Source organism: Salvelinus sp. IW2-2015, linkage group LG18, assembly GCF_002910315.2.
Source record: "Salvelinus sp. IW2-2015 linkage group LG18, ASM291031v2, whole genome shotgun sequence".
In the NCBI taxonomy this organism is placed as follows: Eukaryota; Metazoa; Chordata; class Actinopteri; order Salmoniformes; family Salmonidae; genus Salvelinus; species Salvelinus sp. IW2-2015.
In genome coordinates, this window is record NC_036858.1 from 58,598,209 (window position 1) to 58,604,507 (window position 6,299).

General features: G+C 41.6%; 1 pseudogene; it reads right to left on the reverse strand.

Moving 5' to 3' along the window:
- The window catches only part of LOC111977968 (Golgi apparatus membrane protein TVP23 homolog B-like), a 14,575-nt pseudogene extending 10,564 nt beyond the window's left edge, over positions 1-4,011 (reverse strand).
- Between the last annotated feature and the right edge of the window lie 2,288 nt (positions 4,012-6,299).

A 6,299-nucleotide genomic window follows, 5' to 3' on the forward strand; every position in this document is an offset into this window, starting at 1 on the left:
CAACCTAAGTGTATGTAAACTTCCGACTTCAACTGTATAAATACTGAGATCATGTGACAGATCATGTGACACTTAGATTGCACACAGGTGGACTTTATTTAAGTAATTATGTGACTTCTGAAGGTAATTGGTTGCACCATATCTTTTTTAGGGGCTTCATAGCAAAGGGGTGAATACATATGCACGCACCACTTTTCAGTTTTTTTTTTTTTATACATTTTTAAAAACAAGTAATTTTTTTATTTCACTTCACCAATTTTGACTATTTTGTGTATGTCCATTATATAAAATCCAAATAAAAATGTATTTCAATTACAGGGTGTATTGCAACAAAATAGGAAAAACACCAAGGGGAATGAATTATTTTGCAAGGCACTGTAAACATGTGTATGTGACCAATAACATTTGATTTGATTTGAAGACACACCTTTTATTTGTATACAGTGGTATCTGTCAAACACAGTACATTGCAAAGTCACAGTACATAGTGAACAGCAAAAGCAGTCCCAAAGTTTACCGAAAAAGTCCACAATTTAAACAGAGTCATGGTATCACAACTCCTTAGCATTATATTTAAACAAAAACACTGAAATAAAAAGTCACCCATCACATTAGAAGTAACCTAAACATTGCCATTATACCAAGATTACCCATGCATAATAACACAGCAAGAATAAGAAAAAACAATATATATATAAAGTTGGGTCCGAAATTGACACCCTTGATAAAGATGAGCAAGAATGACTATAAAATAAATCATTCAAATACTGAACTATTTGTATGCTCCCCCCAAAAAATAATACCCTCAAGACATGACCTCTGTTATTGGTAGTGGTGAGAGGTTAGCATGTCTTGGTGGTATGATCTTTGAACCTCTGTAACTTTCTCACTCATCATTATTCACGATTCACTCAGGAATATCCATGATTATATATATGGATTATTATATCCATTATCATGGTAGCATCCACATATTTGATTCTTATTTATAATAAAAGTCACCAAAAAAAATCACAATACATTATTTATCATTAATTTCTGTTGGGCACAAAATAATCTGAAACACAATCAAAATTAACTGCAAATACATCCAACAAGTTTGTAGAGTCACAAGCTTGATGTAGTCATTGCGTGCTAGGAATATGGGATGAAATACTCAACTTTTGACAACTTTATTTATGAGAATCTTTAAGGGTGTCAATTTTTTACCCCTATCTTTTTGAGAGGAAAATATATTACTTGTTAAACAAAATCTCATTCTCTAACCAATTGAATTAGTAGAAAATTATACAATTCCCCCAAAAATGTAGCGTACAATATAGCTCAGTATTTGAATTAATTATTTTATAGAGTAATTATTGCTCATCTTTATCAAGGGTGTCAATAATTTCAGACCCCACTGTGGGTGGTTCCGCTTTTGTGTATAGTTCCGCTTTGGAAATGGGAGGATCTTCCAGAAGGACAACCATCTCTGCAGCACTCCACCAATCAGGCCTTTATGGTAGAGTGGCCAGACGGAAGCCACTCCTCAGTAAAAGGTACATGACAGCCAGCTTGGAGTTTGCTAAAAGGCACCTAAAGGAATCTGACCATGAGAAACAAGATTCTCTGGTCTGATGAAACCAAGATTGAACTCGTTGACCTGACTGCCAAGCGTCACGTCTGGAAAAAAACATGGCACCATTCCTACAGTGAAACATGGTGGTGGCAGCAACATCCTGTGGGGATGTTTTTCAGCGGCATGGACTGGGAGACTAGTCAGGATCGAGGGAAAGATGGACGGAACAAAGTACAGAGAGATCCTTGATGAAAACCTGCTCCAGAGCGCTCAGGACCTCAGACCACCTTCCAACAGTACAATGACCCTAAGCATACAGCCAAGACAATGCAGAAGTGGATTCGGGGCAATTCTCTGAATATCCATGAGTGGCCCAGCTAGAGCCCGGACTTGAACCCAATCAAACATCTCTGGAGAAACCTGACAATAGCTGTGCTGCGACGCTCCCCATCCAACCTGACAGAGCTTGAGAGGATCTGCAAAGAAGAATGGGAGAAACTCCCCAAATACAGGTGTGCCAAGCTTGTAGCGTCATACCCAGGAAGACTCGAGGCTGTAATCGCTGCCAAAGGTGCTTCAACAAAGTACAGAGTAAAGAATCTCAATATTTTTTGTAAATGTGATATTTCCGTTTTTTATTTTTAATGCATTTGCAAAAATGTGTAAAAACGTGTTTTTGCTTTGTCATTGTGGGGTATTGTGTGTACTTTCCAAATGCACTGTGTATATACAGTTGAAGTCGGAAGTTTACATACACTTAGGTTGGAGTCATTAAAAGTCGGTTGGAGTCATTAAAAGTACTTTGTGCATGACACAAGTCATTTTTCCAACAATTGTTTATAGACAGATTATTTCACTGTATCACAAATCCAGTGGGTCAGAAGTTTACATACACTAAATTGACTGTGCTTTTAAACAGCTTGGAAAATTCCCGAAAATGATGTCACGGCTTTAGAAGCTTCTGATAGGCTAATTGACATAATGTGAGTCAATTGGAGGTGTACCTGTGGATGTNCATCGCTCCACAAAGGCCGCAGCCCTTGCAGAGCAAGGGGAACCACTACTTCTAGGTTTCAGAGCAAGTGACGTAACCGACTGAAAGGCTGCTAGCGCGCAACACCGCTAACTAGCTAGCCATTTCACATCGGTTACATTGACACCCATGTGATATTCACTTTAAAATATAATGGACTAGATTTGACTAACCAGCCATTTGATCTTGAAGGAGAAAAGTGTGTTGAAGACAAAGTAGACCCAGATGAGTGGACACATGACCAGGCCCAACCAGGTTCTATGGAACAACCAGAAGATCCTCGACTTGGATCTGACACCAGCTGCTTCGAATTCCCTCGAGGCTGAAAGGAAAGAGAGGACATTCTCACATCTGTGGATGCCAAGTAGCTTGTTGACCAAGTAAGTATTTGGCATTACAAAGTGCTGGGTAAATTTTAGGATTGAGGGTTATAATGCTTTGAGTGTATCCAAAGAAAGTACACCTCAAGATTGGGAGAGACCACATGTATATACAGTAATAGGCTTTGTTATGACATCAAAATCCAGAGTCGATACAGGTTCTATGGAACTAGGTTTTACCCCTACAGAAGAAGGTAATTCAGTGGAGGGCAGTTAGTTACTATCTGCCCCGAAAGGATTGGGATGTGTGTACCTACCTTTCTGGACTCAAACAAACCAGTGGATTTTTCTATCGTCCATCCACCTGGTTCCACCACCTCAGGCCCACCATCAACCGCCCAGTGATGTTCTGAAATATGGTAGAGGAGTCAATACATCATTAGGCTACTTAGTTAAAAAAAAGAGACAGAGGGTTGACAATATTTACACATGTTATATTGGTATTTTATTGGTCTTCTATTGCGGTTCTATTGGCGTTATATTACTATTCTATTCTATTAGTATTCTATTACTATTCTATTGCTGTTTTGTTCTACAGTATTACTGTTTAGGGCCTACCTTAACGGTCCAGAAGTTAGCTGACAGGAAGAGGATGACGGTGACCATGCAGACAATGAAGCTACTGCAGAGGAGCTCACAGAGTAGGTACTCTGAGAACTCTGAGGAACAGGTGGAAGGAGGAGGCCATTGGATGCCTGTAAAATATGATATGAATGGGACTGTGGCTTGTATTCAGGGCTGAAAGCCATTGCGTTACACTGTTTTCTGGCTGATTCACTGAGTGCAATGCTGAACGAAATTTCTTGATTTTAGTCTTCTTTGACTACCCTACTCTGCATCAAACAGGGAGACGTCATCATCATTGTTGTAATCCTACAAACATAGGGAAGAAAACATTAATGGAAACATTCAGAAAATATGTAATGTATGTACATGTACTTACCTAGAGTGCCTGCGCTGTTTTACTAATTACTACAGGTGATCATTTGTACTTGCACTTGACCCATGACATCTGACAAACATTGTTATTTTACCCGCATCCCTGCCTCATTGTGCTAATATATTACAATTACTCCAGACATGTGTAACTGCTTTAATCTGCATAGCTCATCCACTGATATTACAGTAACATCCAGCTAGATCGCTAGACAAACTTTTGTAAAACAATGTTTACCGCTTTTTCTCCCCAATTGGTAGTTATAGTCGTGTCCCATCYCTGCAACTCCCGTACGGACTCYGGAGAGGCGAAGGTCGAGAGCGTGCGTCCTCCGAAACACAACCCAGCCAAGCCACACTGCTTCTTGACACAACGCCCACTTAACCAAGAAGCCAGCCGCACCAATGTGTCAGAGGAAACACCATACACCTGGCAACCGTGTCAGTGCCCGCCACAGGAGTCACTAGTGCACGATGGAACAGGAACATCCCTGCCTGCCAAACCCTTCCCTAATCCAGATGATGCTGGGCCAATTGTGCGCCGCCCCATGGATCTCCCGGTCACGGCCAGCTGCGACAGAGGCTGGACTTGAACCAGGTTCTCTAGTGGCACAGCTAGCACTGCAATAAAGTGCCTTAGACCACTGTGCCATTCGGGAGGCTAGATATCCAACTTACCTAGCTACCTACCAGTGTGTGCTAGCCACTAAGCTCTTTAGCTAGATATTCATGTTTTAGTGTTAATGATTTGTTAGATGACTTTTGTCATAAAATAACACGTTTGTTAAATAGGCCTAACATCTAAACAAAACCTTCTTTAAGTTTTATTGGCGGATCACAACCAACTGACAGGTGCATACACAGCCACCAACTGTACTGGAGTGTGAGGCAGGTTACGACCTATGGTACCAGTCAAAAGTTTGTACACACCTACTCATTCAAGGGTTTTTATTTGTAAATAACACATATGGAATAATGTAGTAACCAAAAAAGTGTTAAACAAATCCAAATATATTTTAGATTTTAGAATCTTCAAAGTAGCCACTGTTTGCCTTGATGACAGCTTTGCACACTCTTGSCATTCTCTCAACAAGCTTCACCTGGAATGTTTTTCCAACAGACCTTCAGCACGCTTATAGGGGAGGACATTCAGCAAGCACAGCACTTACACAAATGACTGATGATTGGCAAAGAGAAATTAATGATAAAAAGATTGTGGGGGCTGTTGTGTTAGACTTAATTGTGGATTTTGACATTATCGATCATAGTCTGTTGCTGGAAAAATGTATGTGTTATGGCTTTACACCCCCTGCTATATTGTGGATAAAGAGTTAAGTGTGGACCCTGTGCAACTGGGTCCTGGACTTCCTGACGGGCTGCTCCCAGGTGGTGAAGGTAGGAAACAACACCTCCACTTCGCTGATCCTCAAGACAGGGGCCCCACAAGGGTGTGTTGTCAGCACCCTCCTGTGCTCCCTGTTCACCCATGACTGTGTGGCCAATTTTGCAGACGACACAACAATAGTAGGACTGATTACCAACAATGACGAGACAGCCTACAAGGAGGAAGTGAGGGCCCTGGGAGTGTGGTGCCAGAAAAATAACCTCTCACTCAACATCAACAAAACTAAGGAGCTGATCGCGGACTTCAGGAAACAGCAGCGGGAGCACCCCCCTATCCACATCGACGGGGCCGCAGTGGAGAAGGTGGAAAGCTTCAAGTTCCTCGGTGTACACATCACTGACAAACTGAAATGGTCCACCCACACAGACAGTGTGGTGAAGAATGTACAACAGTGCCTCTTCAACCTCTGGAGGCTGAAGAAATTTGGATTGGCACCTAAAACACTCAAACTTTTACAGATGCACAATTGAGAGCATCCTGTCGAGCTGTATCACCGCCTGGTATGGCAACTGCACCGCCCGCAACCACAGGGCTCTCCAGAGGGTGGTGCGGTCTGCCCAACGCATCACCGGGGGCAAACTACCTGCCCTCAAGAACCCCTACAGCACCTGATGTCACAGGAAGGACAAAAGATCATCAAGGACAACAACCACCCAAGCCACTGCCTGTTCACCCTGCTATCATCCAGAAGAAGGTGAGGTCAGTACAGGTGCATCAAAGCTGGGACCAAGAGTCTGAAAAACAGCTTCTATCTCAAGGCCATCAGACTGTTAAATAGCCATCACTAGCACCTTAAAGGCTGCTACCCTATATACATACCCCTGCAATTACTGTACACTTTAATAATGTTACATATCTTTCATTACTCTTCTCATATGTATATACTGTATTCTATTCTATTCTACTGTATCTTAGTCTATGCCGCTCTGACATTGCTCGTCCATATATTTATATATTCTTAATTCCATTCCTTTACTTAGATTTGTG